This window comes from Grampus griseus, assembly GCF_964374135.1.
Source record: "Grampus griseus genome assembly, chromosome: 2".
NCBI lineage: Eukaryota > Metazoa > Chordata > Mammalia > Artiodactyla > Delphinidae > Grampus > Grampus griseus.
This window is the reverse complement of record NC_139018.1, coordinates 110,280,513-110,293,859: the sequence shown is the minus strand read 5'-3', so window position 1 is coordinate 110,293,859 and position 13,347 is coordinate 110,280,513. Positions and strand designations below refer to the sequence as shown.

The 13,347-nt window shown below is 40.6% G+C and overlaps 1 protein-coding gene across 1 annotated transcript in view; it reads right to left on the bottom strand.

Moving 5' to 3' along the window:
• The window catches only part of LOC309818325 (IQ domain-containing protein H-like), a gene marked incomplete at both ends in the record, with an annotated part of 111,487 nt that extends 99,096 nt beyond the window's left edge, over positions 1 to 12,391 (bottom strand). Inside the window, one exon of the mRNA XM_082647995.1 lies at positions 12,359 to 12,391. The remainder of the gene's footprint in view (positions 1 to 12,358) is intronic.
• Between the last annotated feature and the right edge of the window lie 956 nt (positions 12,392 to 13,347).

Genomic DNA, 13,347 nt, shown 5'->3' with positions numbered 1-13,347 from the left:
GAGCTAATCAAGGCTCCAAGAGAGAATGCAAACTGTTTGGTAGATGGAAACAAATTTCTTCTTCTTGGACAGGCAAGAGGGAGTTAGAGAAGCAATGCCTCCTTCTGCAGACATCAACCCTGGCAGCAGGAGCTGGAGCTCCTGGTAGAAGACAAGGGGCACATGTTCCAACAGCAATGGCCCTGTGGCTTTGATTCCGCCTTCCTTCAAGAAGAAGATGGTGGGAAGGTTAGAATTCAGAGAAGAATGGTGGTGCTTCCTCAGTGAGAAACAGACATGCAAAATAATCACAGATGGACATGTATGGAGCTGGCTGGTCCTGCCAGTCACATGATTGATCCTGACAGCAAGACCCTGAGATTCCTATAGGAAGCGCAGCTATGGACAGGAGATTCGCCGGAGGATCTGCTCTCCTTGGTAACGTTAAACTAGTTTTGAAATTTCTTTTCTTTACGGAGAGTCATGTGGAATTGGAGCAATCTTGGGGAGAAGTTTAGAAAGGAGAGGACTCTTAAGTCTCTCTTGGACAGTGCCCTTCCAGGGGGTAGGTCTAGGGCATTGACATACAACAGCAAATGCATTTAAGACCTTTTGAAAGGATAGCCGTGCAGTGGAAATGGGGTTACTGAATTGAACGGTGGCTGTCTTAGAACAAAGGGATTACACCTCCCTACCTTCTTGGATGATATTCCAGTAAAGACCTGCTCTCAAAGGAAAAATACTCTTGGACATCAAATAGACCACTCAGGCACAGGGAAGCTATGGGTTTGGAGTCAGCTAAAGCGTAACTGTAGTACATCTGTCACGGAGAATGCCACACTTGGGAGCACTTTAGACTTAGAGCAAGAAAAGTCATGTCTCTCAAGAGAAAGCCTTCCCAAATTAAAGCAGTGCATCAGCATTGTGAGATCCATTGAGCAGGTAAAGACAAAGCTGCTTCACAGCCTGCTAGGAATAAGAGCCCTGATTAAAGGTCACGCCAGGCTTCAGGTTCTGGTTCCTTCTGCTATTCTTCCTTTACTATTTATCTCCATGAACTTGTCTACAATTATTTGTTGCCTTCCTCCCTTCCCTTCCCTTCCGTTCCCTTTCCTTCCTCCCTTCCTTCCTCCCATCCTCTTTCCCCCTGTTCTCTTTTAAGATGTGCTGCACTCCTAATGCAGTGTTACTGACTCAGTAGCCACACTTATAGTGGGGATGGCTGTCTGTTGTGCCATCCGCATTCTCACCTGGTCCCTTTTGGGACACCTGCCACACCTTTGTGAGATGCCTGCACTTACTAATTGGCCCACACAGAGCCCAAACCTGTGGTTGTGGCCTAATTATTAGCATCCTGTTCTAACTAACTGAGTCAACTAGCTGAGAAATGCTCTTCTTCATTTGCAAAGTATAATCACTAATTAGGTAACTTTGAGAGTTTATGAGGAAGTTATTTAGGAAAAATTCTAAGTCTAATACAAAAACCAGAAAGGCAAGATGATGATTACATATGTAAGTCACAGATGTGAAGCAAAAACAGACAGGCCCGGTATTAGCTTCTAAAATTCAGACATAGGGCTTCCCTGGTTGCAGAGTGGTTAAGAATCCGCCTGCCAATGCAGGGGACATGGGTTCGAGCCTGGTCCAGGAAGATCCCACATGTCATGGAGCAACTAAGTTCGTGTGCCACAGCTACTGAAGCCCACGTGCCTAGACCCCGTGCTCCGCAACAAGAGAAGCCACTGCAATGAGAAGCCCGTGCACCGCAAGAAAGAGTAGCCCCCGCTCCCCGCAACTAGAGAAAGCCCGCGCGCAGCAACGAAGACCCAATGCAGCCAAAAATAATAAAAATAAAGTAAAATAAAATTCAGACATAACTGCTGCAAAGAAAAAAATCCAGAAAACATGTATTTAAATCTAAGCTGAATGTATTTATGAAAAATGTTCTTTTCAAACATGTGGATAGCATGTGGATGTGGGATCAAATTGTAGCCAAGGATCTCTAAATTGGATATAAACGAGATCTCTTGGTGGTAAATGGTCAAGTATTTGGGATAATCCAACAACGATATCATCTTTAGAGAATGATTTGCCTAGAAGGATAGACTAAATCGCTTCTGAATCTATAAGCCGATGTTCAGTTTCTCAAACACCCAAACATATCCACTAGTAATTAACCTAAGCAATTCCATTGTGTGAAAAAGAATGTTTCTTCCTGCCATTATGGCTCTAAGGGAGAGCTTAGTTCAGAGTATGAGTGGAGTGACTCAAAGATGGAGAATTCATTACTCCCTGAAGACCAGGGATGCCATTTGTCTGTCCCATTCTTTAATATTTGCTGAGGGTCCACAATGTGTTAAGCTTTGTACAGAACAGACATCAAGACTTCAGCTTGTTAGATTTGTTTGAAAGATATTTACAATATTCAGGGACAATAGCTGACCTAATCAGGGTTCAGGGATTCAGCATAACCATAGTGCTGAATTTTAGAGCATGAAGTATCTTGAAGGTCACTGACCTCACTTTTAACTCAAATAGGATATTATGGGTCCAGGGAAATGAGCCTTGGCCTTGAAGTCTGACTAACCTGAGATCAAGTCCAAGCTCTGCCACGATGTGCTATGTATTCTTGGGCAGCTTACCACGTGCTATAGACTGAATGTTTGTGTCCCCGCAAGATTCATATGTTGAAGCCTTAGTCCCCAGAGATGGGGCCTTTGAGAGGAAATTAGGACATGAGGGTGGAGCCTTCATGATGAGACTAATGCCCTTATAAGAACAGACAAAATCGGGATGATCTCATGGGAAGATACAGCAAGAAGGTGACCATTTGCAAACCAGAAAGAGGGCTCTCACCAGGACCCAACCATACGGGCATCCTGACCTTGGACTACCAGCCTCCAGAACTGTGAGAATTAAATGTTTGTTGTTTAAGCCACACAGTCTATAGTATTTTGTTACGGCAGCCTGAGCAGACTAAGACAACATCCTTTCTGAAACTAAAAGTTTCTCATCTGTACAAAAGAGAGGTCCCTATGAAGTTGTGAAGATCGGAGTATGTGTAAAGAATTTTTCACTGCCTTACTTCCAGTCCATGTGGTTATTACCATAGATGAGGAAACGGAGGCTCAGAGAGGTTAAGTGACTTACCAAAGATCAAACAGCTAGTTGCTATTCCCTGCCCACATCCCACCAATGCCCACAGCCCTAACTGTCCAGAACATCCTATATGGCCCGTTACCAAGCTGTGCTCTCCTTCTCAGCCTTCCTTTTGCCATCTCCTTCATCAAAGTCAACCTGGCCTTGACTTACTGTTCCTTTCTTATTTGAAAAGCAGTCTGTTAAGCTAACCCCTGTGAACATGCCAGAGAACCATGGTGTGGTGGAAAAGTGATGGATTTGAAGAAGTCTTGGGATCTAGGTTGTCACCACCTTCCTCTGTGGCCTTGGGAAGTCACTTCTCCCATGGGGTTTCAATTTACCTCAGGGCACTTCTAATTCTGATACCCTGTGTCTCTCTGACTTAAAGTGTTACCTCTGCAGTAGTATCTGTGTTTAATAAACTCCTGGAGCTAGTCAGGCCATCACATCAAAAGCAAACATCTCCAATAGCTTCACTTCATGTACCATGAAAGAGACCCAGGGATGTTTTTTCCTTTTCTATTTTTTATGTAGGAAACTCTTTCTTGCACTTGCAAACTACAATAGAGGAAGAGCTGCCTGCACCAACTCTGTGTAAAGATGGTCATGGGGAGAGAACCCTAAAGAGGGATAGTCCAGTATTTTAGGGTCTGCAAATCAGCAGAGCAGCTGTCAGTCTGTAGGACGTACAAACTGCATAACCCTTAAGGGTCAGTTAAAAGTGAGAGTCAGAGCCCTTAACCTTTATAAAGAGAACAAAAAACAAAAATAGAGAACTCATTGCGTTGACTGTAAAGGCAACTCATGTCAGCAGCAATCTTCTAGGGATAATTTCTGCAGTTGTTTTGTTTTTTTGCGGTACGCAGGCCTCTCACTGTTGTGGCCTCTCCCGTTGCGGAGCACAGGCTCCGGACGCGCAGGCTCAGTGGCCATGACTCACGGGCCCAGCCGCTCCGCGGCATGTGAGATCCTCCCGGACCGGGGCACGAACCCGTGTCCCCTGCATCAGCAGGCGGACTCTCAACCACTGTGCCACCAGGGAAGCCCTCTGCAGTTGTTTTGAAAGGTATCTTTATTTAAATGAGTTTTCCTGAACTCTGAAACACTTCCTGAGGAGAAAAAATCCCCATCCCTGTTTGCATTCTTTCGGAACAAAAACACTCAATGGATCCAATTCTGGTTGAAGATCAAACAGAACAAAATCAGGAAGATTTTTTAAATAGAGGGCGTATATTTTCAGTCAAATGTAAAACTTCCTTTTCTAGAGGCACATTTCATTTCACTGCTTCATTGATTTCCTCTTTTCTGCTACCCTTCTATTATTCTCTGTGAGAATGTGACATAGTTAAGGGCCAATTATGATTGATGGGTAGCACCTGCTGGGGATATATGTACCTGATAAGGATGGGAATCAAAAGCAGCCTGGATTCCTAGTTTCCTGAGAAAAGACACAGTATCATTTTCTCTACAGGTAAAGGAAAAAGAGCAAGCCTTGAGAAGGACCTCTATCATCACCAAAGTAAAGCTTGACATGACAATTTTCTTGAGGAAAAATGTGTGTACAGCAAGTCCGTTGGTCACAGATCACTGAACACTTGCAGAATTCTTTTTTTTGGTTTTTTTAATTGAGGTACGCGGGCCTCTCACTGTTGTGGCCTCTCTCGTTGCGGAGCACAGGCTCCGAACGCGCAGGCTCAGCAGCCATGGCTCACGGGCCCAGCCGCTCCGTGGCATGTGGGATCCTCCTGGATTGGGGCACGAACCCGTGTCCCCTGCATCGGCAGGCGGACTCTCAACCACTGCGCCACCGGGGAAGCCCGCAGAATTCTTATAATACCCCACCTTGTCACACTCTCTATACCTACATATATAGTCTGCTTTATTTTAACTCATAGCACTTATCACTTCCTCACATAATATTAAAATAAACAACTTTCTGCCTCCCTTACTAGAATATAAATCCTAAGAAGGCAAAAACTTGATTTGTTTTGTTCACTGCTGTATCCCCAGTGCCTGGTACACTGCCTGGCCCACCATCAGAGGTCAATAAAGATTAGTTGAATGCATGAATGAATTGTAAAATTTAGGCTCATAGCCACTTGGGCTGCATTTACAGCTCAATGCTGTACTATGATCATACAAATTATTTGTAAACTCATAGCTTCAGTTTTGGAGCACTAATAGGAAGTTTGGTTACTTGGATCGGAAAATGTCCATACCCTTTGAGCAAAGAGTTCTATTGCTAAGATTTAGCCTAAATACAAAGATTTATGTACAAAGTTGAAAGATGTTCATGGCAGTCTTATTTATAACAGAGAAAAACTGGAAATTATTTACTTATTTACTAATAATAATACTTATTAATAATTTGACATTTATAATTTAATGTCAACAGGATAATGGCTAAGAAAATTGTGGTATATTGTCAAGACAGAATATTACGTAGGCATTAAAAATCTTTTATAGGGCTTCCCTGGTGGCGCAGTGGTTGAGAGTCCGCCTGTCGGTGCAGGGGACACGGGTTCGTGCCCCGGTCCGGGAATATCCCATATGCCGCGGAGCGGCTGGGCCCGTGAGCCATGGCCGCTGAGCCTGTGCGTCCGGAGCCTGTGCTCCGCAACGGGAGAGGCCACAACAGTGAGAGGCCCGCGTACCACAAAAAAAAAAATGTTTTATAAAGAGTTTCAAACCATATATGTAAAGGCTTATGATAAGCTGTTAGGTGAAAAGAGTAAAATGACAGTTGAATATACAGTATGATATCAACAAAGGGACATGCCAAAGTTTAAATAATGCCAAAGGGTTATGGAAAAAAATTTTCTTGCATATCTAGGCTTTTTTTTCTCCTTTCTGATATTTTCTTCTCCTTCTGAACTTTCTAGTCCATCTATGGATGATCAGGTCATAATTTGATAAAAGAAAGGGACATAGCAAAAAAATAAAAATTATCTTGTGGTTTATTGATAAGCTTTTTTCTGGTGTATGTAAGTATTGAGTTGGCCAAAAAGTGCCTTCAGTTTTTAAGTAAAAATAGACACATTTTTCGTTTTCACCAAGAACTTTATTGAACAATGTAATCACCCTTTTGTTCCACCACCTTCTGCATTTTTCAGGCAACTTCATAATTCCATCTTCCCCCCAATTTTTATCTTTTTGAGCAAAAAACTGTTCCAGGTGCCTTTTACAGTCTTCCAGGAAATTGAAAATTTTTCCATTAAGAGAATTTTGTAAAGACCGAAATAAATGGAAATCTGAAGGTGCAATGTCTGGTGAATATGGCGGATAAATGAGAACTTCCCAGCCAAGCTGTAACAGTTTTTGTCTGGTCATCAAAGAAACATGCGGTCTTGGGTTATCCTGATGGCAGATTATGCATTTTCTGTTGACTATTCTGGATGCTTTTCATTGAGTGCTGCTTTCAGTTGGTCTAATTGGGAGCAGTACTTGTTGGAATGAATGGTTTGGTTTTCCGGAAGGAGCTCATAATAGAGGACTCCCTTCCAGTCCCACCATATACACAACATCACCTTCCTTGGATGAAGATCCTCCTTTGTGTGGTTGATGGTGGTTCATCTTGCTTGCCCCACAATCTCTCCCATTCCTCATTATTGTGCAGTATCCACTTTTCATCATCCATCACAATTTGTTTTAAAAATGGAACGTTTTCATTAAGTTTAAGTAGATAATCACATGCGGAAGTATGGTCAAGGTTATTTTTGCTTAACTTACGTGGAACCTAAACATCAAAGTGATGAACATAACGAAGCTGATGCAAATGATTTTCAACACTTGATTTGGATATTTTGAGTATGTTGGCTGTCTCCCGCGTGGTATAACATTGATTGTTCTAAATTAATGTCTCGATTTGATCGCTATCAACCTCAACTGGTCTACCCCCGAACCGTGGAGCATTGTCGAGCGAGAAGTCTCCAGCATGAAACTTCGCAAACCACTTTTGACACATTCTATCAGTCACAGCACCTTCTCCATACACTGCACAGATCTTTTTTTGCGTTTCAGTTGCGTTTTTACCTTTCTTGAAATAATAAAGCATAATATGCTGAAAATGTTACTTTTTTTCTTCCATCTTCAAAATTAAAATGGCTACATAAAAATTCACAAATTTTGATAAGTTTTTTTTTAAATGCATGCTGATATGACAGCTGTCACAATACAATCTAACAAAATTGTTTCAAATGAAGTTAAAGACAACTGAGTGCTACTAGAGCCACCTTACAGAAAAAACAAAACGAACTTTTTGATCAACCCAATAAAATTATTAATCACATGCAATGAAAATGTACAATTAGGGATTTCCTTGGTGGCGCAGTGGTTAAAAATCCACCTGCCAATGCAGGGGACCCGGGTTCCAGCCCGGGTCTGGGAAGATGCCACATGCCACGGAGCAGTTAAGCCCGTGTACCACAACTACTGAGCCCCTAAGCCACAACTACTGAAGACTGCATGCCTAGAGCCTGTGCTCCACAACAAGAGAAGCCACCACAATGAGAAGCCTGTGCACAGCAATGAAGAGTAGCCCCCGCTCACCGCAACTAGAGAAAGCACACACGCAGCAACGAAGACCCAACATAATCAAAAATAAATAAATAAATTTCAAAATGTTAAAAAAAATGTAGTTAGATGATGCTATGAAGTAAAAATAATTTTATAAAAATTTTTCTTGTCAATGATATCTTGCAAGAAAAATTGTTTTGCAAATAAAACTGTTTAGTTTTAATTCACTTTGAAAGTTTCACGCCAAAAATACATAGGTAAAGCTGACAATTTCTAATGAGTTAGAGAAAACAGAAAATGGCTTTGAAAGATGCCACAGTTTTTCTTCTGTTTTCAGATTTATTTTCCTCTTCTTCCTTTAAGTTGGTAAATTAAATGAGGTCTTATCATGGAAAGTGAGTCTAAAAGAGAAAATTAGCCTTGGACTTCCTTTTGAATCTCATCTTGTACCTCCAGTTTTTGAGTGCTAATGCTTGTCAAAGTACATACCTCACTCTCTTTAACCCTTTAGGCCAAGACAAGAAAGGAGACCAGCTTGTGATGGAAGCACAGAGCCAACCAGGAAGGCACTGTATACTCTTCAAGAAGTAGTCTTCTTCCACCACTAGACGTGACAAGTCAAAGTCGAAACTGCTGCTAGAGATCACTTAGTGGTTTTCAAAGTATGTATTTTTAAGCCTGGAACACTTTGTTCAAAAACAACATAATTTGATGTTAAAGAGGTAAAACAGTTAACACAGCTGCTGTGGGTGAGAGGCCTAAACCCCACCTACTGGGAGCTTCTACTTTTCTCCTTTACCTGGGGGCATCAGGGTGAGTGTCATAGGGGATGTGGAAGCTCCTTAAAAACAATGACCTGGTCTAATCTCCTCTTTATACAGATAGGGGGGAAGGAGACTGGATGGGGCACTGATATGTTCACTGTCACACTTGTTACCTGATTAAAATAGTTCAGCTGACTTACCTGAAAAATAATCACAGTTTTCTAACAAGAAGATTAAGAATATATTGATATGTTGGGAAAATACTAAAGAAAGTAACAATATAACAAAATGACTAAGAGAAGCAAGACCCCACATTTGACATTAAAATGTTATCACCCAAACCTAACCTTTCTACACCGAAGGAAATTTTACAACAGAGGTATGACTTGAGAAATAGGATTTTCTTTTATTTTTTTCTTTAATTTAGAAAAAGTCTCTAGAATACAGAAAAGTATAGAGAATAATTTAAAAATCTACCATGGACACATGTTAATCTTTTGTCTTCTTTGAGATATATATGTATCTGTGGCTCATAAACTCAAGAGAGTGAACTACAAAAGTCCAGTAGCTTTAAATCAGGAGGATCTCCATGAGGATGAATTATGTTGTACTGTGAGGTCCTACTGTGAGGTTAGATAACACAGAATATATATAATAGATATATATGATATATATATATGTATATACCTATGATGCAAAGAAGACAAAAATACATATATTTAAATTTTTAATAGTTTAAAACTATAGTACATTTTATATATTTATAGTTATTATTTATAACATACATTTTAAATATATTTATTCATATATTTATATGTGTGTTTAAATGAAAGAAACAAAACATTAGGTACAATTGAAGTCCTCTCTATATTTCTTTTTAGCTCATTCCTCTCCCTCCACCATTCCCAGAAGCAAACACACTCATGAATTTAACCTGGACCCTCACGTCCCATAGACATAGTTGTTAAAATAATAAAAAGATTTATTTGTTAAGAGAGGCAGTTTTAGCAACTTGAAACCTTTGAACTAGATTCCTAAAAATAAAGGCCTAGGATTTCTTTTTGGATTTCTTGAAATAACTACTACAAACTCTACTATGGTTTATTATTTTATTCCTGGATCCTTATGCAGAACTTGATTGACTCAAACTTATTCAACAAGATGTACTTGGTTAAATGATCTAGAAGACACAGAAAGGGCTGTTAAATTCAGAACCAATAAAAGTAGACATGAGAGCAAAGGTGACAACTACTGTCCTGATACTGAAGGAAACAAACAAAAAAAGACACCGGAAACTGGATATATGCATATATAATACTGAAGAGAGAAAATGTTAAAATTATATTAGGGAGGCAGAGATACATCTTTTAGAAAGATTTCCATCAAAAATTATTGAGGTTTTTAAAAAGTGTCTAATGCTTTGGGGCTCTGACAGTCATGCAGTTCATTCTGGCTGTGTCACTTACTAGTTGGATGACCTTCACCTCCCTGTATGCAGGTCCTCCCAGTATAATGGGAATAATAATAGTACCTACTACATAGAGATGTTGTAAAAATGAAGTGAGATGTTCCCTGTAAAGTGTTAGGAACATGCATGTTAGTTGCTGGTAGTAATAGTAGTAGTAGTAGTAATATCTGGAAAACCAGCCCATGAGGAAGAGTTCATAACCTGGTATGTGGAGGGGGTACAAATTCTGGAGCCTCTGTACCTCTTTACCAGCTGTGTGGGCCTGGGGACAATGACAGTACAAAGGTTCTAGGGCTGCTGTGAGCATTCAGTGGGTATGGAAGATGCTTAGTGCCATGTTCTAAGAACATGCTCAATCAACATTAGCTGTTAGAAATATTCCAGATAGATAATGCCTTAGTATTCTTAAAGCGCATCCTAATTTTATTTATTTATTTATTTATTTATTATTTTTTACATCTTTATTGGAGTGTAATTGCTTTACAATGGTGTGTTAGTTTCTGCTTTATAACAAAGTGAATCAGTTATACATACACATATGTTCCCATATCTCTTCCCTCTTGCGTCTCCCTCCCTCCCACCCTCCCTATCCCACCCCTCTAGGTGGTCACAAAGCACCGAGCTGATCTCCTTGTACTATGTGGCTGCTTCCCACTAGCTATCTAGTTTACGTTTGGTAGTATATATATGTCCATGCCACTCTCTCGCTTTGTCACAGCTTACCCTTCCCCCTCCCCATATCCTCAAGTCCATTCTCTAGTAGGTCTGTGTCTTTATTCCCGTCTTACCCCTAGGTTCTTCATGAAATTTTTTTTTTCTTAGATTCCATATTTATGTGTTAGCATACGGTATTTGTCTTTCTCTTTCTGACTTACTTCACTCTGTATGAAAGACTCTAGGTCCATCCACCTTACTACAAATAACTCAATTTCGTTTCTTTTTATGGCTGAGTAATTATCCATTGTATATATGTGCCACATCTTCTTTATCCATTCATCCGATGATGGACACTTAAGTTGCTTCCATCTCCTGGCTATTGTAAATAGAGCTGCAATGAACATTTTGGTACATTTCTCCAAAGAAGATATACAGATTGCCAACAAACACATGAAAGAATGCTCAACTTCATTGATCATTAGAGAAATGCAAATCAAAACTACAATGAGATATCATCTCACACCGGTCAGAATGGCCATCATCAAAAAATCTAGAAACAATAAATGCTGGAGAGGGTGTGGAGAAAAGGGAACGCTCCTGCACTGCTGGTGGGAATGTGAATTGGTACAGCCACTATGGAGAACAGTATGGAGGTTCCTTAAAAAACTACAAATAGAACTACCATATGACCCAGCAATCCCACTACTGGGCATACGCCCTGAGAAAACTATAACGCATCCTAATTTTAAGGTGCAGGAGCAAGCTCACAATTACCTCACAGCAAGAAGTCAAGGAAAGCTAGGGGATCGAATTGCACTGATTTGTTTATCCAGGAGCACCCTTCTGTCAGGTTCAGACGACTATATGCAGTCATTGCTATAAATACAGCCCTGTCTGCTCTCAGCTCTTCAGGAGTATAAGGAGATCCAAAAGGTGGTCTCTTTTTCCTTGAAAAGGGGTGACTAAACTCCCTATGAACTTCTTACTGATAAGATCACCAAGAGAGGGAGGCCTAGAAGATGCTCTTAAAAATAGACTAGTGCATTATGAAACAAGCACTTTATTGTTCCAGAGCACTTTCACACACATTAAAGCCTCTAACCCTCACAGCCACCCTAGAGAAAGGAGGTATCATCCCCATTTCTCAGAGGAGGCAAGTGGGGTACAGAGAATTTAAGTGACTTGCTCGAAGTTCCCTTATTAGTAAGAGGAAAATCCAGCTCTTGCTCTGTTACTTACTAGTTGGGTGTTCAGAACTTTTATTACACATGCATGGCCTTACGGAATGCTCCTCACTGGCATGTACTTGCCATTGTGGGAACTATTTTATTTTTCCAACTTTTTGGTTACCTTATTTCTTTTAGTCAGCTTAACTCTAAATCCCACACCCTTACCTATTACATCATAGATGTAGTATGCATGTGTGCACGTGTATAAACACACGCACACGTGTAAGTACATGCTGGAGGACAACTGAGTTTTGTTTTTTTGTTTTATTCTTTCTAAGTGTACTTTTAAAAGATGAAAATCTTAGATAGAGGTTGAAGACTGATGTGATTCAGAAAAATTTGAGTACGCTAAATCACTTTTTTGGACTGCAGTCTGAGAAATAATTCAGTCCCAACAGAGGGGGAAAAAAGGGTTTTCCACTTCAAATGAACCATGTTTTCTTTTCTGAAAACATGATTTAATTTCTTTTATAAAAGAAGAGCGAAAGAACTTTTGTTGTCGTCTCCAGCTGTCAAACCTGCCTCCCGTACTTTTGCCCTGAAGCAAAAGGAAGGGACATCAGGTGACAAACCCCAAATTTCAACTAGTCACACAAATTATAGACCTTCCTATCATGATATCCTCTTGACTTTCTGCCTTTCCCCTACAATGAAGAACAGACACAGTTTAAGTCAAAATGACTCTCATGGGCAATTTTACAAAACAAATAGAAGGCACAGAGTCTCTCCCTCCCCCTCCCCCGCCCCCCACTTCCCCAGCTTCCCCCTCTGGGCCAGCCTATCCCCTCTTTCCAGGCAGGCAGGAGCTAATAATCAGAAAGACATTTCCCACCCCAGACAGTGATGCTCTGCTTGCCAAGGGCCCTGTTTGCTTTGAAGAAAGAGTTTGACAAAGTAAATATTTACAGAAACAACTATAATCGGATGCCAAGTCCCACTTCGAGGGGACAGGCAGAGAAGTATTTTCAAGAAAGGGTTTCTCCATGTGGTATCACACTGCCCGGTGGTGGGGACTGATCCAAGCTCTGTTCTGGGTTTATCATGAGTCCAGGCATATCACAGTCTTTCTCTTAGCCTTTTAACTTCCATGCTAGGAACTTTCCACAGAGTAATGAATAATTTCATTTACCGCTGAAGAGTCAATTCAGAAATGTACTAATTCGGGACCACGGGGAAGTCTTCAAATATTACTGCTTTTAGCAGTAGGGGAAAGCTTCATGAAGTCGACAGGGAAGAGATTAAAGGCAGGGTTAATTAGCACTCAGGAAATGTCATTATTTAAAATATATATATTTTCGAGATAGACCACTTACTGGCTAAAACACAGTCATATTTATATTACCTGTAGATCTGTTACCTAGAAACTGTGGAACCTGAGAGCTCGAACACAGTGAGAATCAAAACAGGTGCGCCTGCCTGTTCCCATTATGCACATTAGCCCATGGCCTTCGCACAGCCTGTTAAACAGCTGAATCTGAAACAATCATGGTGCAGGCCAAACACTAGCCTGAAGGCCTGTCCATCTTGGGATTTGGCCATTTACATTGATTTTTTTTTTAACCCATGTGTTTCATGAAACACAAATATTTGCCAT